The sequence below is a fragment of the Podarcis vaucheri genome (assembly GCF_965113315.1).
Source record: "Podarcis vaucheri genome assembly, chromosome: 11".
Taxonomy (NCBI): Eukaryota; Metazoa; Chordata; class Lepidosauria; order Squamata; family Lacertidae; genus Podarcis; species Podarcis vaucheri.
In genome coordinates, this window is record NC_138749.1 from 48,247,001 (window position 1) to 48,273,740 (window position 26,740).

General features: G+C 43.9%; 1 protein-coding gene across 4 annotated transcripts in view; it reads left to right on the plus strand.

The window, feature by feature from the left end:
• Nucleotides 1-26,740, plus strand: part of SNCAIP (synuclein alpha interacting protein) — a 123,620-nt gene that overhangs the window by 30,278 nt on the left and 66,602 nt on the right. For all 4 annotated transcript variants that reach the window (XM_082191560.1, XM_082191563.1, XM_082191561.1 and 1 more), the window contains exon 2: nucleotides 5,109-5,194. The gene's annotated coding sequence lies outside the window, so the exon portion shown is untranslated. The remainder of the gene's footprint in view (nucleotides 1-5,108; nucleotides 5,195-26,740) is intronic.

Genomic DNA, 26,740 nt, shown 5'->3' on the forward strand with positions numbered 1-26,740 from the left:
CCAACCTCCATCGGTTCCCCTCCCCCTCCTGGCGGAGGTGTGGATTGCGCACGCGCTGCTTCCCTCGGAACGAAAGAGAAACTTCTCGCTGCTTCGCGCCCTCCACGTCCTTCATCTCTGCACCATGGACGTTCTTCCAGCCTCACCCCCACAATCAGCGCCCTTTGGACCACCTCCTGCGTGCTTCGGGGCCTCTCCCCCCTTGCAATTTCATCCTTAACCGCTGAACTTAGACCCTCCCAGAAGAGGTCTCTGACAGGGGGCGAATCCCGATCCCATTCTAAAGCACTGACCAGCGCAAAAAATCGGGCGTGATACTGCCGGACGCTCGCCCTCCCTTGTTTTAGTCCATGAATCTCCCGTCTGGCAAGATCCACATCAATAGTAGACAAAAAACACGCATCCATCGCTTTGATAAAGGCATCTGCATTCTGAAGCGCCGGATCTTTATCCCTCCACAAATTGCGCAGCCAGGCTTTGGCATCCCCATGCAAATGGGACAATATGAACCCCACCTTCTCTTCCTCATCTCTAAAGTCTTTTGCCAGCAGTTGCAGTGCGCACATTACGTCTGCTCTAAAATTAGGGTACTGTTGCAAAGTCCCATCGAAGTGAGCCACAAGCCCTCCTGCTCTCCGTGCCAATCCCACGCCCTCCGGTCTGGGTCCCGGTTGCCCTTGCTTAACAAGCATTTCAAACCTGGCGTGTAGGTCTCTGTAGGCGGCTGTAGTCTCCTCCTCCCGTTTCTTGGAAGCCAATACCTCTGAGGACAACTGGGTCACTGCCTCTTGCAGCGCGGAGATCCTCTGTTCTTCCGTCATCTTGCTAACCTTTGTGAGCTCGCTTACAGACACCCCTCTTCCTCCCCTAGCGGCTTCTGCTCCCGCTGCGAGGTTTCAGGTTTCTGAAGCTTTGATGAGACGGGTCTTACTGTCAGAGCTGCTACCAGGTCCCAGCTCACATAGGACCACGCCACACAGCGTCCACTTTAAAAGAGTCTTTATTGAGTTACAGGTTTCATTTCCGAACTGCAGCGTGCAGCTCTACACCTTCTGCTCTAGGTCGGCGAAGACCCGTCTGAGTCCCCGCCTCTTGCACACCAGCTTAATACCCTAGCCTTGCTCCACCTCCTTCGCCTCTCCCTACGTCTCTGGGTCCTTCTGCCCCCCTGGGCCTCCTCCCTTCTACTCTCCTCTGACGCTGACCCCCCTGATCCTTCTGCCTCCTTGCGGCGGGCTTTAGGACCTGGCTCACTCTCCGGGCTGCTTACTGCTCCAGCTTCCGCTGCATTTGAACTTGGCGCGCGCGCCCAACTCTCTACTTTCCTCTTAACCGTTGCCTCGCTCTCTGAGGAGGGCGTGACCACCCCTGACTCGTGCCCTCCCTCCTGCTGACAGCCTCCGGAACCCGATGCCTGGCTACCTTCCTCCCTGCTGCTCTCAGTCTTGAGCGTGGGTCCCGACTTCCAGCTGCTGCCGCCCTCAGTTATGAGCGTGGGTCCCGACTTCCAGCTGCTGCTCTCTGAATCTCCTCTGTTCCCTTCCTCCTGGGGTGTCCCCCCGGATCCCCCCCTTGCTCTGCTCACTGGGGCTCCCTTTTGGGAGTCCTCTGACTCACTGCTTAGGCTTGGAGATCTCGGGTCGTCATCATCACTCATTCTCCCTTCGGCTTCCTCCCCCTCGCTCTCTGTTTCCACCCTTCTCTGCGTCTCTGCTTCTGAACCCCTGACAGCGTCTATAACAAAATAGACCTTAGTTCTTCGCAAGATCTTTTTGTCAAAATAAATTATTCCAGCAGGATCACTCTCATGTTTTGGTAGGTGAGGAAATAGCTGCAAGGGACAGAGGTTAGATATGTGTCGTCTTGTCATTGAGCCATGCTTTCATCAGGCAGGCTGTAAAAAAGAGGTCATACATAATCGGGACTTAACTATCTATTACTATCCTGCTGTGACAACTCTCTGGAATTATTTTGACAGTTGATTTAAGAGGCTCCATAGGGTTATCTTATTACCTTGTTTACATTAACAGGGTACTTCACATTTAAGGGGCCTTATAAGCTGATCTTGTTGTCATCTATTACTATAGTGTTGAGGAATACACACACATGGTAGCTGTATAATCTGGCCCACAGCCTGCTTTAAAACTGGGGTGGGGAACCATTTTTCGCCTGATGATCTTTTTTAGGGCCATATGGCAGTGGTGAGTGTGGCCAATGTATGCATGCAGACACACTCCACACACGTAAGTAGATTCAGCCCACACATGTGGTCACTACACAAAAGGACCATGCCTGCACACCATAGCTGTCAACCGTCCCTTATTTGGCGGGAAAGTCCCTTATCCCAGTGCTGTGTCCCGCTGCTGTCCCTTATTGATGATGTCCCTTAAATTTCCTGGGTTTCAAAGGAAGCAGCTCCTCTCCCTCCCTCCCTGCCGGCCAGGGAGGAGGGAGGCTCCAACTGTGTTGCTTGGCTGCGTTTCTCACCCAATAGGAGTCTAAGAATGACTGGGGGTGGAGCTTGCATGCCTTGTGCCGATCAAATCGGCTGCGTTGCCTGGGGACTCGCCTTTGCTCAGCGCTTCCCAGCAGAGAGGTGACGGTGGTTTCCCTTGCTGCATCCCCTTTCCGGGTTGCTGCGCTGTGGGAACCAACACTTGAAGCTTCATTTGGCTGCTGGCTGGGCTTTCTGCCTTTGGCTCGGAGGGGCTCAGATGTTGAACATACCTGTGCTTGGAAAATCCCTTATTTTGGCTGATGATCCCTTATTTTCGAGGTTGCTGGTCCCTTATTTTCAAATCTGTAAGTTGACAGCTATGCTGCACGCTCAACACAAATAGAGCACACACAGAGACACACATACAACATACACACTCACTGAATTTGCAGTACGCAGACCTCTCTTTTTCTCCTGCATATGTACGCATGCACGCGCATGCACGCACACACAGAGTTGTATATCCATGCATGCACCATACTCTCCGTCATTTCTCCCATGAAAATAAGGACGTCCTGTTAAACAACAAAAACCATTTTATTATTTATTCCCTGTGCATCTGACTGCTACTCCTGGCGGCTTCCAACATATATAAAAAACATAATAGGCAGTCAATCGGTCAAGTTTATTTCTTATAGCCAAAGGCTGCTGGAATGTATACAATGTTATTCAATAAAATATATACTGGTTTGATACAAAAACTTAAAACATTTACATTGTCAAAACATGATCTAATCTGCACAAAGCTATAAAAACGCTTTAATATACAAATTGACAATAAAATTTGTAAGCTAAAATCACCGCGGGGCCACTAATATATTAAAAATAATATTAAATAATACAATAGACAATTATGTAGAAAGTTTAGCGAGAAAGATACAGCTTGGTGTTGATGGGGTCAAAGAATTCATTTCCTTTACAGTTGATAGCTATTTCGGCTATATAATGTTTTCTACTGTATTTGCGTGTATATTCCTCCAATAAAAACCTGTGAGGAACTGAGTTCCTATTGGGAAAGACTTGACCAACTACTCGAAAGTATAGACTCTTTGTCGCCCAACCCTCGGTTTGTCTTGGGGGGTGACTTCAGTGCCTGGATTGGCCTTGTCTCCCCACAAAATACAATATTATCTGGACTAAACTTGGAGGACGAACCCGAAATCTGCCAGAGGGCACCACCTCTAACCGCACTGGGAAATACATCTGTGAACTTATATAAAGAAACATAATAAAACATTAAACATTTAAAAAACCTCTCAGATGCCTTCAGATGTCTTCTAATGATTACATACCTCCTTGGCTTGGGGGTTGCATAACTCCATACCATCCAACGTTTCTCCGATGAAAACAGGGACGTCCTAAGGAAAAGCAGGGCATTCTGGGATCAAATAGAAACCAGGACGGCTTCTGCAAACCTGGAACTGTCCCTGGAAAATAGGGACTCTCTTGCCCAAGGCAGGCTGAGGGTTCTTACAAAATCATCCCCAATCCAGTGCTGGGGTGCAGGGAAATGCTGCCTTTGTGTTTTCACAGAACTATCTATGAAGCATAAAAGGCAGCTAGCTCAGGAACCACCACCCCCCACAGAAAGAAAAGGGGGGTGCTGCCTAACAGCGCAAACAGTACCCATGTATGCCAGATTGGGGTGGCAGAAGTCCCACCACAGAGCTCTCCCAGCTAAATTGGCCACCTACTATGGTTGTATCAATGCTGAAAAGCACAAGCAGAGTGCTTTATCATCCAATCTCAGTGCAGAGCACCCCAGTGCTGAAATTGGAAAATAAAACTGGGGGTTTTGGGGGTTCCCTGCTATGTTTGGCCAAACTGAATCAAGGCTGTGGGTTAGCCCCCTGTGCTTTAAAATAATGAATGGAACCGCAGGTAATTTCAGTGAGAACCAGTATGATATAATTCTTTCTGAGTTCCAGCTTGTAATCATGACATCCATATGTCTTTGGTACAGTCTCACATGTAATTATTTTACGGCCAATTCACAGAATTGTTGGACTGTACAAGTATATGTGTGTGTTTGGTGCAGTGTTCACTATATATTGCATATTTCTGCATTACAAATTGTTTTGGGTGTTTTAGTATTAAAAACAGATGACAGCACATATTTCAAGCATTCAGGCACATATGTTCAGAAGAGTAGAGTTACATCCAAAAGGGTGCATGTTCCAGGTCTCTGTATGCACCAATTCCCCCCCCCCACGGGTATTTCTTCCTTTAGCATCTTCTCTGACACACCCTTCTCTCCCTGTCCCTGCCAAATTGGTATTTTCAACTCACCAAATGTAAAACCATCACAGGGAGTTACTAAAGAGGAACAGCTGGTAAAATCTGAATGTTTATTGCTCGCACGCATACAAATCACATCGCTGGATTATGGCCACATAGTATATATGCGTGTGAATACTAACTCTCACTCCAAGCTTCCTTTAACACTTCGAACTGCTCTTCCAAAGTAACAGCAGCAAGAATAATGGAAAAATATGTGCACTCAGCCAAATGTGTGCATGCATAATAAGTCAGCGCCCTTCAGCATGTGTGTAACCATTAATTTTGTTCCTCTCAGCGTGGCTTGTAAATGTCTCTGAATTCTTCCTTGCAGATCTAGTGTTGTGGTGCTGCCTGTGTTAGACGAACGAATGTAGAACGCGACTTAGTGGAGGCTTGCAAAGACGTTGGAAGAATTAGGTAAACCAAATGGCAAGATCCACCTTTCTTTCTTTCTTTCTTTCTTTCTTTCTTTCTTTCTTTCTTTCTTTCTCCCCCCAGTTACATCTGCACACACATGGGCTTTCAGGATAAGACTCATTGGGAACCCTTCATTCCTCCTCCACAGCTTGCCCTTGGCTATGTGTACTGCAGCAGCTGGTCATTACTTTCAACAGGAAGCCTGCACGTGCCTCCCATACACACATCCAGCTGTCCCTCTCCTCCCCAGGGACCTTGCCTGCAAGTTTCTTAGGATTGCCTAGCCAAGGGCTAGCTGGGAGGAAGGAGGCAGGAAACGAAAGATTGGGCTCCAATGAGCGCTGCCCTGATCCTTCTGCTGCACGTGCAGCTGTGGTTACTGGGAGGAGGGGAGCACCTTGGTGTCCTCAGTTTTTGTGGTTTAATTTGAGAACATTCCTTGGAAACGTATAAACAAGAGGGTGAAATTTGGGGTAGGTTTCAAACATTTTGGCATTTTGCAATATGCTGTTCTTACAGTTCTTGTTTGTTGTGTGATGGGAAATTGGTTTATCTTCTGTCACTCTCTAGAGGGGTCTCCAAACCAAATGGCTGGGTGAAATTGATAATAAAATAAACCAGGGGTCTGCAATCTAAGGTCCATGGGCCACAAGTGGCCCACGGGGGTCATTTAAATGGCCCACGAGCCGCCCCAAACCGAGCCACCCGCTCGGTGGGTCCCCGCGAACTGTGCTAAACTGGCATGGCATGGGGACTCACTTCTGTGGCGCCGAAAATTGCATCTGTGCATGTGCAGACGGTGGAAATTGCATCTGCACAGACACAGACAATGGAAATCATGGGCGCAATCCAGCCCACAGAGGGACCTCCGCTGTAGTGAACCGGCCCAGGCAAGGTAAAGCTTGCCGACCCCTGAAATAAACATTTAAGTTTTAGTCTTTGCAATCCCTAAAGTAAGTTATTTTAGCAGCACGACCCAATGGCTGCTGTACCAGCTGTTGCAGCCGTGTGTGTTAACCACCATCGTATTCAATCATTGCCATCCTTTCTGTGAGCTAGCTGTTCGGAGATGTATGGAAGCAGGCTTCTGCGTGTATAGTCTTAGCTAGACCATACATACATACATACATACATACATACATACATACATACATACATACAGTTGCTGGGCACCCAGTCCCTCATCCCACTTCAACAGCTGGTACTGTGTTTGCCCATCCCACTTGCATATTCAGCGTTAGTTAGAAACAATTCCCATTGAAAGCAATGGGCTTTACTTCCAGGTAAGCGGTGTTAGGATTGCAGGCTTAGTAACTGAAGAAAATGATGCAGGGAGCTGACAAATAGACACCTTCTATTTCTGTTAATCACTGATTGGGACTTCTATAGGCATAGCTGGATCAAAGTTCTCATTTTCACCAAACGGACCCTTTGTTTTGTTAATGCACTCTCTGCTCGCTATCTTTTATTTCCTCCCTTCCCTTTGTAGATAATGTGGACATGTCAATAGGGTTTAAGTTCCACCTGTTGCCACAGTTCATCGCTTGGTCAGTATGGGGCATAGAGTTGTCACGGTGTACCTGCCCACGTTCTGTGGGAGGAGCTCGCACTTGGTATGAACTAGATGCCCTCGCATTTCATATGGATGAAGAATCCAGGATGAAAAATTCCTGGATTCATGTTCTGCAGGTGCCATGATATAGGGGGACAAAGGGATGTCTCCCTCGTCTTGATATGATTGCTTTTAGCGCTACTGCATTGCTGTCCTAATACTGCCCTGTCTAAGTACCATGTCATGGGTTCCCTAGTGGTCTCCCATCTCAGCACCTCAGCAGACCCGCCAAGTGTCCCTATTTTCCAGGGACAGCCCCAGATTTACAGAAGCCATTGTGACACCTCCCTCTGCTGGCTCACTGGTCTCCAGAGTACAAAAAGGCCTGGTGAGCTCCTATGGTTGGATCATTTCATGTTTGTTGCAGAAAGAAGATAGACATGTAAGTAGGATTTCTCTCAGCATCTGCATTCTGTGATGATAGTGAAGTCCTCTTGAGCTTAGATGCTTGAATGCCAAAACCTGTTTAGGGACATGGATCGGGAGATTACTAACTGTGGGCCCCATTTTTCCTCTTTATTTTCTAGGTTTTCTAAGCAACAGAGACACCCCATGCTTTGCAGCACCATTGCCCCAACACAGATGCCTTCGCATCCGATCCCATCCATTCGCCAAAGCAATTTTAAGCCTGCAGTTGTACACATAATCATATCTATATAATTCCCATTTAAATTCATAAGAATTATGCGCGAGTTGCTCTGTATAATGTTGCGGTTTTGGCATTTGGTAGCAGGCATAGAAAAGGTTCTTAACCGTTTGAAGCTTGCCTAGTTTTGCAGTTCTTACCTTTTCCTTTTGAAGTTCAGCCTTATATATGTTTACTCAAAAGTAAGTTCTACTATGTTCAGTGGGGTTTAATCCCTAGGTTCCCGTGTTTAATCCTAACCCCATGTTTAGGATTGCAGCCTTAAATGCCCTGATTAAAGAAATGTTTATTGTACATTTTCCCCCAGCCTCACACATTTCTAGGGAACAATTTGTCATACGATTTTTTCCTTCTAATTTCAGTATAGATTTGTTATTTTAACTGAGGTTTAATGTTGTAATTAAATTACCAGTGTTTAAAACAAATGTATTCAGAAATGTCTTTGGACAGGTTTGTTTAAGGAAACATTTTCTTGGTCTGAAAAGTACGATGAAGTATTAGTTGTCAAGTTAAATATGAAGTATTATGTATTAATCAACTCAGAATATATGTAACCTCATTCCCATTACAGTATGCATGCCATACTTCATAACTGATTGATCCTGGTCTTCTTTCTTATCCAGTTTATTTCCATTTTTTAAAAATCTTAGTGGCTCTGTTATCTTGTTAATTTGTTTAGAGTTGGATTTTAAATGATTTCAGGTTTCTGTGATAACTTTGATAGCTTTTTTTCATAATATTTAAAGCAGAAAACTGTGTCGCACGGATGCTTACGATTAGCCTTTTGTATTGGAGGTGAAATGCTTTTTCTAAGATAAAATAAGAATATAGGAAGAGCCTGCTAGGTCATGTCAATGGCCCTTCTAGTATATGACTGACATGTTTCAAAAGGTGAAAATCTGGAAAATGTTTGAGCTTGTTTGTTGCTTAGCCTAAGTTGTTGAGCAAAATCTAGACTTCCGACATGGTTTGCTATACGTCTGGATTTTTCCAGACATTACAGCGATTTCCACCCGGACACTGCTTCCAACTGCTGTATTCCAGCTATATCTGGGAAATTCTGGATGTTTGGCAGCCCTATAGCCCAGCATCCAGTTCTAACAGGATGTCTGTGGGACTTGAGCTCTGAGTGCCCTGTCTTCCTAAGGTTTCCAGCTACTGGTACGGTGCTACCTCAGGCTAAGTACTTAATCCCGTTCCGGAGGTCCGTTCTTAACCTGAAACTGTTCTTAACCTGAAGCACCACTTTAGCTAATGGGGCCTCCCACTGCCGCCCCGCCGCCAGAGCACAATTTCTGTTCTCATCCTGAAGCAAAGTTCTTAACCTGAAGCACTATTTCTGGGTTAGCAGAGTCTGTAACCTGAAGCGTATGTAACCTGAAGCGTCTGTAACCCAAGGTACCACTGTATTCAGAAACATTACTGCCTCCAAATCATATGGATCTTGCATCTTGCAAGAATTTAGCCAGATTTATTTATTTATTTATTAGTTTAGTAGTAAGGTGTTAAACTGGAGACGTGGGTGGCGCTGTGGGTTAAACCACAGAGCCTAGGACTTGCCAATCAGAAGGTCGGCGGTTCGAATCCCCGTGACGGGGTGAGCTCCCGTTGCTCGGTCCCTGCTCCTGCTCACCTAGCAGTTCGAAAGCACGTCAAAGTGCAAGTAGATAAATAGGTACTGCTCCGGCGGGAAGGTAAACGGCATTTTCGTGTGCTGCTCTGGTTTGCCAGAAGCAGCTTAGTCATGCTGGCCACATGACCCGGAAGCTGTACACCGGCTCCCTCGGGCAATAAAGCGAGATGAGCACACTGCAAAGCTCTGCAACCCCAGAGTCGTCTGCGACTGGACCTAACTGTCAGGGGTCCCTTTACCTTAAGGTGTTAAACTAGGACCTTAGAGACTGAGTTCAAATCCCCAGTAAGTCATGAAGCTCACTGGATGACTTTGGACCATTCGTTGTCCCTCAATCTAACCTACACATGGTGGCTGTGAGGATGAAATAGGGAGGTGGAGAATCTCATATGCAGCCTCGAGCTCATTTTAGGAAAGCAGGGGTATAAGTGTATTAATACAGTTAAATTGTGCTTGGGAGATTTAGAAAGCAATGGAAGAAATAGGCAACTTCTTTCTCATAAGATCTCCAGGCCAACAACATTTTAAAGGTGCACCAATTAAGCTTGCAGCTAATGATGTGCTTGTGTGTCCTTTCTTGAAACAACTTTAGCAGAGATCAGGTTTTTGTTCCCTTCCAAGACTAGAGGCTCTTGGGAAATTGCACTAAAAGGCAGCAATTGTGGATCCAACATGTTTCAAAATCTGTGGAATCCTATGAATTTATAAAACCTTCACTGGGCCTGCACACCCTCAAGGAAGTGGCTATGTCCACTTGAAATTTGAGAGTACATTTGGCTATTTTTTGTGGAGTTGCAGCATTAAAGAGACTGTGCTGAGTATAGTCCTGTAGTCTTGGTCATGTTTAGGACTACAGTGGTACCTTGGGTTACACACGCTTCAGGTTACAGACTCCGCTAACCCAGAAATAGTACCTCAGGTTAAGAACTTTGCTTCAGGATGAGAACAGAAATTGTGCTCCAGCGGCGCGGTGGCAGTGCAAGGCCCCATTAGCTAAAGTGGTGCTTCAGGTTAAGAACAGTTTCAGGTTAAGAACGGACCTCCGGAACGAATTAAGTACTTAACCTGAGGTACCACTGTACAGTGAATGAGGGACGCAGGTGGTGCTGCGGTCTAAACCACTGAGCCTCTTCGGCTTGTCGATCAGAAGATCAGCGGTTTGAATCCCCAGGATGGGGTGAACTCCTGTTGTTCAGTCCCAGCTCCTGCCCACCTAACAGTAAGAAAGCACGTCAATGTGCAAGTAGATAAATAGGTACTGCTCTGGCAGGAAGGTAAACAGTGTTTCCATGTGCTGCTCTGGTTCACCAGAAGCAGCTTAGTCATGCTGGCCACATGACCCAGAAGCTGTCTGCGGACAAACGCCAGCTCCCTCGACCTATAGAGCGAGATGAGCACACAACCCCAGAATCGTCCACAACTGGACCTAATGGTCAGGGGTACCTTTACCTCTTACAGTGAATGAATGTACAAAATGTACCACACCTTTCTCATAATTTAATATAAGCTGAGGATCGCTACCTTTCCGGAATGCCAGAGGATGCAGAGAACAATTTGGATGGTATTAGACTCATTAAAATTACATGCACTTGAAAGGATAAATGTAATATAGTTCCTAATTATAAGGAAACAACTTTATGATATTGGAGGTACCTTTGAGAGATTATCTGCTGTGTCTTTGTCATCTTATATGACAGGTAGGAGCCTTAACCTCAAGAACCCTTGAGAAAGATCTTATGTGGCGCTTAACAATGTAAAACCGACCACTGAGTTTTAGCAAACATTTCATAGATTTAACCAAAGAAGGAAACAAATGCTGTGATATGAAACACAAGTCTAAAGCAGGAAAATAAACTAATGTTTCCGTTTATTTGTTCCTCTAATTAGAAGGACAAATTTGGTTCTAAGCCTTTCATTTAATTTTAAAGGAACAAAGCAGCTCATTTGTTTTCTGATGTTGTAATGTGAATAGCTGGTATCTTAAAAAAAGAAGAAGCATTCTCCATTCATATGTTGTGGGCCATTCTGGAGTGCTGAGCTTGGCTGAGAGAGAAGGTAATTTGAAGCCAGTGTCGTGAATGCCAGAACTACTAGTTCATTCCTTGGCTAAAGTGCAGAGACACTCAGCACCTTGTCTCTTTTAAAGTCAGGGCTCGCTTTGAACTGAGATGTGCACAGATCTCATGGCTTGTGTCGTCTGGGTTCTTTGGCTTTTGAACTTTACTGTTTGAATTGGCAGCGAAGCACCAGAAGGTCTGTTAAGTAAATCTCAGCTGCATTAGCAGCCAATCTTTTGTAACTGCCGTTTAGTGCAAATCTGCCATTCAGACTCTGAGGATAGAAACTTCTATATGATATTTATTAATGGATTGCTCATTCTGTGCACCGAGATTTCCTTTACCAACATGGAACAATCTATTTTCCAGACAATGAGGCCTATTAGTTGTTACTCATAGAACAAAAGAATACTGTACATGTATCTTAAATTCAGCCTAGTGGAAATAGCCATTTTCATCCACTGTGGATGGTTTTGACCCAAGCATTATTACTACACTCTTTAGCTTCCTTTGGATACAAGAGCACTTCAGTGTCTTCCTATAAATGCTTTATGTCCGTTCTGCCCGGACTCTGAGGTCCAGCACTGAGGGCCTTCTGGCGGTTCCCTCACTGCGAGAAGCAAAGCTACAGGGAACCAGGCAGAGGGCCTTCTCAGTGGTGGAACCCACCCTGTGGAACACCCTCCCATCAGATGTCAAAGAGATAAACAACTACCTGACATTTAGAAGACATCTGAAAGCCGCTTAAAAACTTAGGGAAGTTTTTAATGGGTGGCATTTTAATGTATTTTTAATCTTTGTTGGAAGCCGCCCAGAGTGGCTGGGGAAACCCAGCCAGATGGGCAGGGTACAAATAAATTATTATTATTATTATTATTATTATTATTATTATTATTATTATTATTAAAATATAAAAGCAGCAAATCTAGACCTCTGTAGCAGGTTCTCCCACTCCAAAGATAATGTCCAGTTGCCACTAAGTCTAGCAAGAACTCTTAGCTTTCAATCTATATGCCTCTGCCCCTTCAGAATTGCAATTACTGTTTCTCACATACCTATGCAGAGCACTCATTTCAGACCTCCAGCGCTGCAAGTGAATTGCCTATTCTGGAAATGTTTGTAACCATAAAAAACACATCAAGGTGCTTTTTGTCAAATCCCTGGCTCCTGTCAGACAGCTCTTCAGGCAAAACCATAGTGACAGACGGTTTCACAGCAATCAGATGGTGAAATTCTCAATGCCGTTTAACTCCTTTCTTTACTTCATCATAACAACTAATAGGCATGGCAGAGTCTCACACATTAATGACTGTTGTTGGCATCTGTTGAGGGACAATGGAGTGTGCCCCTCCAAACCGCTGCATTAGGAGAATCTAAGTGACTTAGATTCATAGAATTTATAGAATCATATGGTTGTAAGGGACCCTGAGGATCATCCCATCCAACCCAAATATGCAGCTGTCCCATGCGGGGATCAAACCTGCAACCTTGGCATTATCAGTACCACACTCTAACCAACTGAGCTATCCAACTGAGCTATCAGAACTTACTCCTAGAGCACAAGCCTGGGCAGTGTGTATGGAGGGCCTGGGCTGCCCAAATAACAAGATCTCACTGATGTGGTGCAAAGGAAAGCAGAGCAATACGTTTGGCACCAGCTTGACTACAGGGAGGAGACATACAAGGTGCCATCCAACTGTCTTAGGGACTCCACTCTGGAATTGTGTAGGGCTTACTCCTTAGCCTTTTCTTCTCCCAAAGATATCCCACAAGGAAGTGGAGGTTTAGGATCAGAGTTTTCCCTAGCTAGGTTATCTTCTCAGGTTGACATGCCCCATCTGTCCCTCACTTCCTCCTACAGCACATGCAGAAACCGCCTTCTTGACCGTTGGACCCACTATTGGTCTTGTCTGTCCAATCTGCTGGAGCCTATCTTCACATGCCTGGAAAAGTCCCTAATTCACTGTGGCTTTGAGACCCATCAACTACTCTTACCTAGTTTAACCGGCCAGTCAAAACCGTTCCTGGTGTGTGGCCACTGTCACATGCTGACAGCTTCTAGGAGCCACAAGTGAGAGCTTAATGTTGGGTAAAGACCAAAGATGGACAAGCTACTCCCAGAAGGAACACAATGTGTCCCCCACCAGAGATCCTGTTGGTGTTTAGTCATTTAGTCGTGTCCGATTCTTCGTGACCCCATGGACCAGAGCACGCCAGGCACTCCTATCTTCCACTGCCTCCCACAGTTTGGTCAAACTCATGTTGGTAGCTTCGAGAACACTGTCCAACCATCTTGTCCTCTGTCATCCCCTTCTCCTTGTGCCCTCAATCTTTCCCAACATCAGGGTCTTTTCCAGGGAGTCTTCTCTTCTCATGAGGTGGCCAAAGTATTGGAGTCTCAGCTTCAGGATCTGTCCTTCCAGTGAGCACTCAGGGCTGATTTCCTTAAGAATGGATAGGTTTCATCTTCTTGCAGTCCATGGGACTCTCAAGAGTCTCCTCCAGCACCATAATTCAAAATTATCAATTCTTCGGCAATCAGCCTTCTTTATGGTCCAGCTCTCACTACATCACTACTGGGAAAACCATGGCTTTAACTATACGGACCTTTGTTGGCAAGGTGATGTCTCTGCTTTTTAAGATGCTGTCTAGGTTTGTCATTGCAGAGATCCTACTCCTACCCTAATGCTTCATACACTCCACATTAATGACTACTGTTATGAAATATATGGATAACATACAGATCATAAGCCTTAATCATATTTATTTATTTATTTATTTATTTAATAAACAGGGATTGCCATTTTTTTCTTTATCCTTCCAAGCTCAAATTTGATAAAACCATCAATGGCTATTAGCTATGATTAGCCATGATAGGTAAATGGAACCTTCAGGGGCAATACGTGTCTTTTCATCAGATGCTAGGGAGCAAGTGATGTGGGCAGTGGCTTTTTCAATCATGTTTGAGCTTCTTGGGAGCAGCTGGTTGTCTACTGGTGGAGACATAATGCTGGTCTCCATGGACCGTTGATCAACACTAGACAGGCAGACTTTGCAGGCACACATGGTCACTTAAACCGCTATGTCAAAGCCTCTTAGCTACAAATGTGCAAAAGTGATTCAGAAACCAGTTAAACTGGAATTGATTGGATTGAGCCAGTTTAGACTTAGCTGACTTCAATAGAACTAATGCATATTGGCTTTTATTGAAGTGTCTCAGTCACCTAGTTTTGTACATTATTTGAGGATAAACTGTAATCCTCAAAATACTTTCTTTTGGTTCAGGCCTTTGCTCCCAAATCCCAGATTCTGAATATATATGTCCCAGTAATGCATTTAAGAACAACTTCCCTTTAATTAGACTGTTGATTGGACACCAGAGCTATTTTAGAAATACCTGTTATACTTAGTTACATGAGATATATAACATTTTGCTTTCACTTACCTGAGAGATAGCTTGGCTTGCTTGCTTGAATCCTCTTGATTTATCTCCTATCCTAGAATTTTCTGCATTGAATCTTTTCTGACGGTGACTAAACTTTTGATTACTTGCTTCGCTTGACTGCTGGATCGCTTTGCGTTGGGTTTCTTTTGACTGGGTCCTTTTGCTGGTTCTTTTGACTTCTGAGAACTAGGGTAGTGTAGTGATTTGAATGTTGGATTAGGACCCAGGAGACCAGAAGTCCTCACTCAGCCACTAAGCCATGAAGCTCACGGAGCTACTTACTGTCTCTTAGCCTAGCTAGGGTTGCCATATTTTGAAGAACAAAAAAGAGGGCACAAAAAAAAGAGGGAGGGGGAGGAGAGATCTCATGAGAAATGAGCACTATGGAAACTGTTCCATTAACTTTCACAAAATATTCTTCCTTTAATGGTGAAATATTCTGGGAAAGGTTATATATGCCAAGAGTGGATATACACTATCTGGTATAACTCTTTCCCATCTTTGAACTTATCCCATTTTAATGATTATTTTCTCTGCTCTAAGATCCCTATCCATAAAAATGTTTCCAATTCTCACAGTTTTATAGGGAGTCTCGTGGCATTTCATATGAATACCCTGGTTCCATACTGTGTATGTCTTTTTATTATCTGGTGCTTTCAATGAGATTATCAGTTTAAAGTCAGTGGGGACTCTTACAGTTAGAGAACCCTATGGATCTGGGCTTGAGCTAATGCAGGAAGGCCTTATAAAGGATGTGAGTCTGTGTTAACAAATTAGCATCCAGAATGTAGATAAAATGTTCCAAACGTCTCGCCATAGCCAGACTTTACAAGGATCTGAAACCAAGGATGAAACATGTATCTGTAGTCTGCTGAAGGGATACAGCTTTGTTTTATTTGAACACAGCTGCTGGCATAAAAGATTGAAAATGACATGAACAAAGCCTGGTGTGTCAGAGAACCTGAATCACAGCTGATGCCATTGGCAACTGAGCTTCTGCAATTCTTTCCAGCAGAGTTGGAATTACACTTGCATTTGTTCACTTGCCAGGCCTGATGCTGGGTTTCATAGATGCAGAAAATGATGTTCATAAAAGTTCAAAATATGCAGCTACTTGTATATGAAAATCAAACTTATCTGTGATGCTCTTGTTTACTTGGAAGCTAAACACAATTAGGTTAGAACAATGCTTTGTGCTCAGCTTTTAAATGGAGGGCCAAACTAGATGTGATGTTTATATGTGTCTCTGCATAGAGTGAGGAAAATGTCTGATTTTAAATGCAAACAGCATCAGCTGTGAGGAACTGATAATTGTGGAGATTGAGGCAGTGTAACTCTTTGCTACACTGCTGCTGCCCAGAGGAAAATCCATTGCTTGAAGCTGCTATTTGCATTGGGAGGATATCCCCCATTGGCACCAGTGAGGGATTTCCTCCTGAGTACAAGCAGTAGTTTCAGTGGAGGCACTTTCCTCAGGACCACAGAAGGGGAGGATAGGGTTAAATTTCCCTCCCATCCCTTTCATTACTAGCCTTCCAGCTGATGCTACTTGCATTACAAAACAAAAACCTGCGTGTTCAATGCAGATACAGTGGTACCTCAGGTTACAGACGCTTCAGGTTACAGACTCCACTAACCCAGAAATAGTACCTCGGGTTAAGAACTTTGCTTCAGGATGAGAACATAAATCGCGCAGCAGCGTCACGGAAGCCCCATTAGCTAAAGTGGTACCTCAGGTTAAGAACAATTTCAGGTTAAGAACAGACCTCCAGAACGAATTAAGTTCTTAACCCAAGGTACCACTGTATACATTTAATATCAGGTCTAGTTTGATCTTTAGTCAATCACTCTGTGTTTTTTGGTTCTTTGCCCACTAAAGATAGCTAAATATTTCTCCATGGTACAAGACTGCTAAACACCACACACATTTGTTAAACAGATTTAGAAGCAACTCCCTTATTCTCCTTTCCACTAAAGTTAGAAAGGTGCTTTTTCTGTGATGAATATGCTTACTTCAGCAAGCTGTTTGTACCACCTCATATCAGACTAAATACATTTCCATGACCTCAGCCTTTATAAGAGGATTAATGTGTTACGATACAGTATTGCTTTTCTTTCTGTCAGGACTTGAGCCCTTAGTGAATGTTGACCTGCAGACCTGAGGGCATGCAGTCAAGAATTCAGCTTATTGAGTACTACTTGCTTCTGCCTTAAGAGGGATGCCATTCAAAGAAGCCTCCTTACCTCAATAATAGACCACACTGAGTCAAGTGCTACTCTCCATCTCTTCTACAAACAAACAAAAGAACACCAAACCAAACAAACTCGATTGTGCTTGCTTCCCCGCCTGAACATCTAGGAGACCCCTTTTTGGTTACAGATTGTTGACATGCACTTTGCAAAGGGAAACTGAATACAGGGACATTTTGCTTTAAAAAGTTGCTTTTATCAATCGTTCACTTTTGGTATAACGCCTTTGTATACACTGGACTTCCACACCAATGGAGCAGAGGCCTCTGGGACATGCAGTCAATTTGTGGATTAGGCACACCCATCTCTCCTTGCCTTGCCTCTTCACTGTGATCCAAAGGAATGATCATCTGCCTCAACACAAGTCCTAACTCTAACCATTTGAATCAATTTTAGCCCTACGTCAATTCATCTGACTCCATCAGGCATTTCCTGTGATGTACTGTATTTTTTGCTCTATATGACGCACCAGACCACAAGACGTGCCTAGTTTTTGGAGGAGGAAAACAAGAAAAAAAATATTCTGAATCTCAGAAGCCAGGACAGCAAGACGGATCACTGCGCAGAGAAAGCAGCGATCCCTCTTGCTGTTCTGGCTTCTGGGATAGCTGCACAGCCTGCATTCACTCCATAAGATGCACACACATTTCCCCTTACTTTTTAGGAGGAAAAAAGTGAGTCTTATAGAGCAAAAAATATGGTACTTCCTTGTGAGCCTGCCTTAGGCTAGTCTTGGGCTCAGGTGAATTTCTGTCTCACACTCACTGCCAGACCTTCTTCCTCTGTGGAGTGTGAAAAAAGAATTGGTTAGAAACAGCTCCCCTTGCTGCTTCACCCTCTTCTAAATGTACCCAGGGGTGTGCTCATTGTGGCAAACGTAGCTTACAACCAAGGAAGAGAAAATAAAAGTCTTTATGTCTATTAGTTTTAATAATTTATATTGTAGGAGCTTTCACTTCATGTACTGTGATGAATTTAGCAGCTGGACATCTGTGGTCTGTTCCTTCGTTGTAATAGGAAAACACGGTGTCTGGCAAAAACTCAAAAGTCCAGCGTAACGATAGAACATTTATTTTATGATGGGAAGAATAAGAAACGAAATATCTGGCTAACTGTTGTATCTTGGAAGAGAAGGTAAAAGCAGAAGTCTTATGACTCAATCACACGTGTACAATCTGAGTCTGTGTACTACTGTTCTACACCTGGAGTAGCAGTTTTATATAATCATCAGAGTGGGAGCACTTGGCTATTCAGACCTATTGTGCATGTGTACCACTGGGAGTATATAATTGTTAGTCTGGATCCAGTCATACTGAACCCTTCTGATGATGAAGATGTTGAGAAATACATGTGTAACAGGGCTAGTGGAAGCTGACTTTCAGATGTCTCCTGCCTCCAGCAGGCTCCCCAGACACACACACACCCCTCCCCATAGGAACATCCTATTCCATTTCAGCCTTCCTTCCCAGCATGTTCACACTTCTCTCTCAGTGACATCTATGCTGGCTTGGCCATGTACACAGAATGGATAACGGTGGGGTCCCCAAAGATGTGCTTTAAGGCTTCAGGCACCAGGCCCGTTGGCGGACCAACTCTGCTTTATAAAAGATGTCTGCAAACGTGACATGAAGCCTGGCAACATTAATCCTAACGTGTGGGAATTGCTTGCGCACGACTGTCTGGAGACAGATGGTCAGGTCATGTATCCACAACAGTGACCAGAGCAGAAATGACTGCTGGGAAGGGTGGAGAGGGAAGAAACGCCATGGTGCATCTGTACAGTGGTATCTCAGGTTACATACGCTTCAGGTTACATATGCTTCAGGTTACACATTCCACTAACCCAGAAGTATTACCTCGGGTTAAGAACTTTGCTTCAGGATGAGAACAGAAATCGTGCTCTGGCAGCGCGGCGGCAGCAGGAGGCCCCATTAGCTAAAGTGGTGCTTCAGGTTAAGAACAGTTTCAGGTTAAGAACGGACCTCCGGAACGAATTAAGTACTTAACCCGAGGTACCACTGTAATAACGAAACCAGATGCCTTCATCTGCCCCACTTGCAATAACCCATGTCTCTCCCATACAGTGGTACCTCGGGTTAAGAACTTAATTCGTTCTTGTGGTCCGTTCTTAACCTGAAACTGTTCTTAACCTGAAGCACCACTTTAGCTAATGGGGCCTCCTGCTGCTGCTGCGCCACTGCTGCATGATTTCTGTTCTCATCCTGAAGCAAAGTTCTTAACCTGGGGTAATATTTCTTGGTTAGCGGAGTCTGTAACCTGAAGCATATGTAACCTGAAGCATATGTAACCCGAGGTACCACTGTATTGTTTTCTACAGCCACAGCAGGCACTGTAACTCTCCCAACAGTTTGACTTAACCCCTGAAGGTTCACTCTTCCATTGTCTCCCGAGACAGATGGATGCTAACAGCAAGAAGAATTTCAGCCTTTTATACTACGTTCCATCCCATTCAGTAGGGTTCTCTGATCTTGGGAGAGCCTTTCAGGGGGAGAAAGTAGTCAGTTTCTGCTAGCTCTTTTACACATGCTTTTCTCTAACCCATGCTTTCACATTAAGAAAAACCCGTTTCAGAAATGTATGTATTAGAAAAAGGAGAAGAAACATGCTTCCATTCATAGGAATGACCATAGATTCCCAGAATCTGTTGTGGTTTTCATTCCAAAACAACCCCACACACATCCGTACACATACAAGTAAGAAAAGATAAAAAATGCAGTATATGGTTGCTGACTCAACCGGGCTGGTTAGTTAGTAAACTGGATTTGTAGGACCTGTGATATATAATTGAAAACTTAATTTCAGCTGGACGTAGGTAGGGAATCTCATTTTGGCAACCAGAATTCTGCATTCTGCATAAAAATCTAAATATTATAATTGGAATGTGCAACTCTTGCAAACATATAAATGAGTTATTGGGTGGATATTGAAAAAATATGTTGGCATAGCATACTGTGGCAGAAAGAAATTGGTACAGATGGAGCCAATATGTGCTGAGAACCTGAGAAGGAGGAGCTTCGAACCATAGAAAGGGACAAAACAAGATTCAGAGTACAGTGACTGCAGTGACTGGAAACTCTACTCCATTGAGTCTAGGATGGGGAAGAAATTCAGTTTTCTTTCCCTTTTTAATGAGAAACTACCCAAGTTCACTTCCTAAATCAATACGCAAACCTGAAATGCAACTAACCTTCAAATTTTGATACAATTCTCCACATAATCTGCCCCCAAAATGTGGGCATTTGTATATAAAAATGCATCTGTTAGTGAAAATGGTGAACAAAAATATTAGATAAAATTCCTTGCAAAAATGTGCATCTCAGTCAAAATTGCACACAAAAATAGGTTTGTTAGGAGAGATTCACATGAAAAAAGCTGACAAATTTCCATGAGGAAAAGCTTGCAAGTTTGTAGGACTGAATTGAGGATTGAAAAAAATGAGATACTGAGAGAAACCAAAATAGATAGAATTGCCCGTCCCTACATGAGCTTCTTAAAAAAACCAGTTCTCAACTGTTTTGAAGCCTTTCAGTGCAGAAAAGTAACAACTTCGACACACTACTTTGCCTGAATGTGACTACTTGAAACTGCATCCATTTGGCAGCAGTTTGGAAAATATGGAAAATGCCTTGCAAATTAACCCCTTAACCCCCTTTTAACATGCTCCCATCAGCTGCTGACAGCACTGTTTTGGCTCAACAAGAAGGGAACAGCAAGGAAAGGCACTCTTCTTGGCCACCATGTTGATGCAGCCTTTACATTCCTCATTGGTAGCATGAAACAGGCTTTCCTTTCTGGATGAAAACAGAAATGATATCTATGACATACATGTCACAATATAGATCCAAACAGAAGTGTACATTGCCGCTGCACCAGCAGCTCCCCAACAGCACCATGGCTGCGTCTTCCTGGGGTGGGGGGCAAACAGTGGGGTGCTGAGGTTGGCGCTATGGAGGTGTGCCTACTATAGAGGTGTGCTGTCATGAGGTCAGATAACTGAGTGGTCATTAATAAGGGAAGAATGTTTATGTATCTTGCTTTTGGCACGTGAGTCAATAGTAATAAAAAAAAGCTGGGAGGTCAATTATTTGTAGACACATCAAAAGTTACTGTATTGACTCTACTCATAATTGCACTTGATGGTCAGTGGAAGACACCTGAATGGCCAAAATACAAATAAAGCATTTGTGAGTGTGTTTGTATAGCCTTTAGGGGCACCTTTTGTTTTACGACCACTGTAAGGAATTCCAGCAGATTACCAGAAATCCATTCCCAGATGTACACCCAAATGCACAGGATGAACATAATCTAAGTAGCTCAGATAAGACAGTCAGCGCTGTAGTGTAGTTAGATCACATGGAAAACTATTAGTGTGTTGTTTCTTATGAAAACTAGCGAGTTGAAAGGGCAAATTTCCTATCATCTGCCAAATGTATGCTAAATGCCTTTAGGAAAGATACTACGAGAAACATCTTGCAGAGCAATATAATGGAGATTAGGGTATATTTACTAGAAAGAACATCTGTTTTCCAGCACCAGCTTCCTTTTGAAGGACGTGTAATGACTGCTTTCAAGAATTATTTTGCTTGGAGACTAAGGGAGGGTGGGCAGATCAAAACGATATCTATAATGCTGCAAAACATATTGCAATGATAAGCCTTTTCTAATTACGACTTATTTAAACAACAACTATGCAAAGATAGTATCTTTCATGTACACTCACCCATTCAAAGAGGAAATGGGAGAAAGGAGGGGATTCCCCCAAAACAGTATTCCCATGCTTTCCTTCCTTTGTTAATTAAATACTTGTAATGCGTATCATTGTATCACTTTTGACTTGAAAGGATCGAAAATGCAGCAACTACAAAAACCTGTGGTTACTTTTGGTTTATTTTAACCAAACACCCATCACACACAGCTGATTCACACAAAACGTTTTTGTACACCGGAGTAGCCATGACTGCTCTCAGGCATGCTTTGGTGATCTCTTAGTAAATGTGGGACGATGCCACACACCAAAGCATTTCTTTGTTCTGCGAGCATTACTGTGTTAGCTGAACCCTTTTGTGTGTAAATTTACTTCCTTTGTCTGAAAGCACAAAGGGGTTTGTAACGGGAGGAGGTCAGGGAACAAGTCCATGGTAGGGGCAGAATTAAATTTCAGGCCCTCAAGAGTTCCCAGGCTTGCACTCCATCACAGGTGATGATTCATATTACAAAGGTACTCTTACCTGCCTAAGTGTCTGATAATACAAGCAATCGTTCTCCTTGGAAGTAACCATTGATCTGTCTATTTTCTGCTTTGTACCTGGGGGTTGAGGGGTTCCTGGCAACTTGTTCTTAGACCTTTTTCCTTACCTTTGAATAATTCATTGAATTGGTTATTAAAACGATTTCTCATATAACTTCCCTGACCTGCGTGCCCTATTGGACTACCATAATTTCAAAACATTTGTTTCTTTTGAAAGCCAATAAAAATGGTGGTAGCTTACAGCCCTTTTCTAAGCATATTTCCTTGGGAGTTAAATCCCATCAAGTTAAATGGGACTTACTTCCTAGGGAGCAGAATTTAGGGTTTGCGTCTCTCGTTTTTGCAGCATTTGTAGATTTAGCTGTGAGAATGGGTCTGAACTGAGGGGGGTTTACTGTCTGAAACCACAGAGGGGCTCGTAATAGGAAGAAGTCAGGGAAGTAGTCCATGGGAGAAGCAGAATTAAATATCAAGCCCTCAGCGTTCCCAGACTGGAGCTCCATAATAGTTGATGATTCATAGTACAATGGTACACTTAGCTTTGCTTCACACATTAGTTAATACATTTATATTCCAGCTTTCCCTCAGGGAACCATACATGGTTCTCCCCTCCCAATTTTATGCTCAGAACAACCCTATGAGTTAGGGTTGGACCATTGTTTCCCAAACTTTAGGCTCCAGCTGTTTTTGGACTGCAGTCCCCATCAGAGAGCCAGTGTGGTGTAGTGGTTAAGAGCGGTGGACTCGTAATCTGGTGAACCGGGTTTGATTCCTCGCTCCTCCACATGCAGCTGCTGGGTGACCTTGGGCTAGTCACACTTCTCTGAAGTCTCTCAGCCTCACTCACCTCACAGAGTGTTTGTTGTGGGGGAAGAAGGGAAAAGAGAATGTTAGCCGCTTTGAGACTCCTTCGGGTAGTGATAAAGCGGGATATCAAATCCAAACTCTTCTTCTTCATCATCATCCTTGACCACTGATCATGCTAGAGAGGTATGATGGGAATTGTGGTCCAACAACAGCTGGAGACCCAAGTTTGGGAAACCCTGGGTTAGATTAAAAGAAAGTGACTGGTGCATGGTCACCCCATAGCCTTGCTGCAGTGAGGAGGCACACTTGGTACATGTGGGGGAGGGGGTCCATAAAGGATTTCTTACTCGAGAATCTGGAGTTGATACTACTCTGCATCAGACCAAAGCACCACATGATTCAACTTTCTGTCTCCCCATTGGCCAACCATATACCTATGGAAAGCCCATAAGGAGGACATGAGTACAACAGCACTTTCCCACTTGTGTTCCCAAGCAACTAGTATACAGAGGCAAGTATCCTCTGATACTAAGGGATGTGGGTGGCGCTGTGGTCTGAACCACTGAGCCTCTTGGGCTTGTCAATCAGAAGGTTGGCAGTTCGAATCCCCGCAATGGGGCGAGCTCCCGTTGCTCTGTCCCAGCTCATGCCAACCTAGCAGTTCGAAAGCACACCAGCACAAGTAGATAAATAGGTACTGCAGCGGCGGGAAAATTAACAGTGTTTCCGTGTGCTTTGGTTTCCATCACGGTGTTCCGTTGTGCCAGAAGTGGTTTAGTCCTGCTGGCCACATGACCTGGAAAGCTGTCTGTGGACAAGTGCCGGCTCCCTCGGCCTGAAAGCGAGATGAGCACCACAACCCCATAGTCGCCTTTGACTGGGCTTAACCATCCAAGGGGTCCTTTACCTTGGTATCTATACCTAGAAATATATAGTCATCATAACTAATATAATATAATATAATATAATATAATATAATATAATATAGGAGGGACGCGGGTGGCGCTGTGGGCTAAAGCCTCAGCGCCTAGGGCTTGCCGATCGAAAGGTCGGCGGTTCGAATCCCCGCGGCGGGGTGCGCTCCCGCTGTTCGGTCCCAGCGCCTGCCCACCTAGCAGTTCGAAAGCACCTCCGGGTGCAAGTAGATAAATAGGTACCGCTTACCAGCGGGAAGGTAAACGGCGTTCCGTGTGCGGCTCTGGCTCGCCAGAGCAGCGATGTCACGCTGGCCACGTGACCCGGAAGTGTCCCCGGACAGCGCTGGCCCCCAGCCAATAGATGTGAGATGGGCGCACAAACCCCAGAGTCTGTCAAGACTGGCCCGTTCGGGCAAGGGTACCTTTACCTTTACCTTTAATATAATATAATATAATAATTTATTATTTGTACCCCGCCCATCTGGCTGGGTTTCCCCAGCCACTCTGGGCAGCTTCCACAGAAACCAAAAACACACTAAAATATCACACCTTAAAAACTTCCCTGAACAGGGCTGCCTTAAGATGTCTTCTGAATGTCAGGTAGTTGTTTATCGCTTTGACATCTGGTGGGAGGGTGTTCCACAGGGTGGGTGCCACTACAGAGAAGGCCCTCTGCCTGGTTCCCTGTAGCTTTGCTTCTATTGTGAGGGAACCACCAGAAGGCCCTTGGCGCTGGACCTCAGCGTCCGGGCAGAACGATGGGGGTGGAGACGCTCCTTCAGGTAATAACCATTGATATAGCCTTCTTCTCCTTGAATTTGTCTAATCCTCTTTTAAACCCTACCAGCTGGGCAACCACCACTATATCTTGTAGTAGCAAATTCCAAAGTTTAACTATGTCTGTCCTGAGTTTCACACTATTCAGCTTCATTGGATAGCCCTGTTTTCTAGTGTTATGCGAAAGGGAGAAAAACTTCTCCTTTCTCCACACCATGCATAATTATAGCACACCTCTATCATTCCCCCGCCCTTACTCTAAGCTTCAAAGTTTGTATCCTTTCCTCCTAAGAGAGTTGTTCCAGACCCTTGATCACTTTTTCAGATGCAACAGTGCTATTAACATGCACTAAAGATATATACACTCAACAGCAGCGCAACATCTTGAAGTGTTTGCATATGAGATACATGTGGTTGCAGTATAAAATATTGTTCCTGGCTTTCTTTTGTTATGACAGTGGGAAATAAGAAGGTTGAAACAAAATATAAAAATAAGGTTGAAGTGCTTAGTTGCTCTCTGTTTCAGTATGGCTCCTTTAACAGTTCCTTTTGCCTTCGATATCACGCAAGTCATATGGAGAATGGATTTTTCCATATAATTTGGCTCCTGTCTGCATAACAATAAGGCCAAGAAGCTATGGAAAGCTGGTTAGAAATGCTCATAAGTTTTCTGCAAACTACAATTCATATGAAAATTGTTCTTCCTGAAATGAAGGGTATTTGAGCTGGGCCACATGAAATAAGTGTGTTAATCTTGCATGACAGAAGGATATTTTATATTATCAGTGAATAGCCTTGTCGGAATTCCAAGTGAATGCCAGCATATATTAATCAAACAAAACAAATCATATACAATGGTTTAAACAAATAAGCTGACCTCTAATTTGTTTGGGCATTTTCAGAAAGATTAAACTTAACAGTACATTAGCTTTTGCAGAAAGCATGAACTGTGTGTATTGTTTAAATTTTAAAATAACAAATATTAATTTTCGGCTCTCTGATTGGCCCTTCAAGTTAAATTGGTGGGGGGGAATAATGCTTGTTTTTCTAGGCAGCCTTTCAGAATGTGCAAGTGTATGCAAAACAAGTTTTCGTGCTCTGATACTTTAAAAACTATTAGGGTGATAGCATGGGTCTATAAAAGAATCATAGTTATTACTATCAAATGCAAGTATGGAATTTCCTTGCAAGTGCATTGCTTCAGTGATTGAAATGAAACATTGTCCACCAATGCCAATAACTATCTATTTATTTATTTAATGTTTATCCCATCCATCATCATAAAAACTATCTTAGGGTAGGCCTACAACATGGAATCACAGAAAATCAAGTCCTCAATATGCAGTATAAATTCAGAAGACCATCCCTCCATCTGGTTGCCAAAGGCATGGATTACTAGGCTATTACTGTTTAGGAACAGCCATAGATGGTGTACTACTTGGGCCTCCAGTGACAAGGAAGAATAAAGGAGTATCCCAGACCATCTATGTGATCCTTCATGGGGAGTGCAACCTCACTCAGAGTAGGCCATTAACCTGATTCTGGGACATGAGAACCACCAATCCCCATAGTATCTCCATCTTGTTGGGATTAGGTTTAGGTTTATTCGGGTTTATTTAATTTATATATCACTTCCCACTTTAAAAAAATGTCCTGAAGCAATTTACAGCCAAAGTTAAAATCACATTCACGTTATTAAAAACAAATTAACTGTAAAAGTACAATATCATATTGTAACTGCTGCCAAATGCCCAGAAAAACAAATATGTCTAAAATGATAACTGTCAGGCTTCAGGGAATTGGATCCCTCCCCGTGTGGCATTAAATAAGCAGATCAAATGAAAGGAGCGTTCTTACCAAATAGTTTCTTTAATAATCATAGCGAGAGAGAAAGGAATGCATATCTCTCTAGAAATGGCGTTGCTCCCAGGAAAGGTTTACCCCCTCCATCCCCATTAATCTATGCCACTCCTACATTGGGTAGTCTAAGCTTGTTGCCGCTGCGCTTTCTGTTCTATCACTCTCAGGGGGGTCTGGAATGCTTTCCAAGGACTCTGAATCTGCTAGCTGTCTCTCTCCTGGTCTTCCCTCTTCTAGCTGTTCCTCGCCCAGTATTTCCCAGCTTTTCCCCTC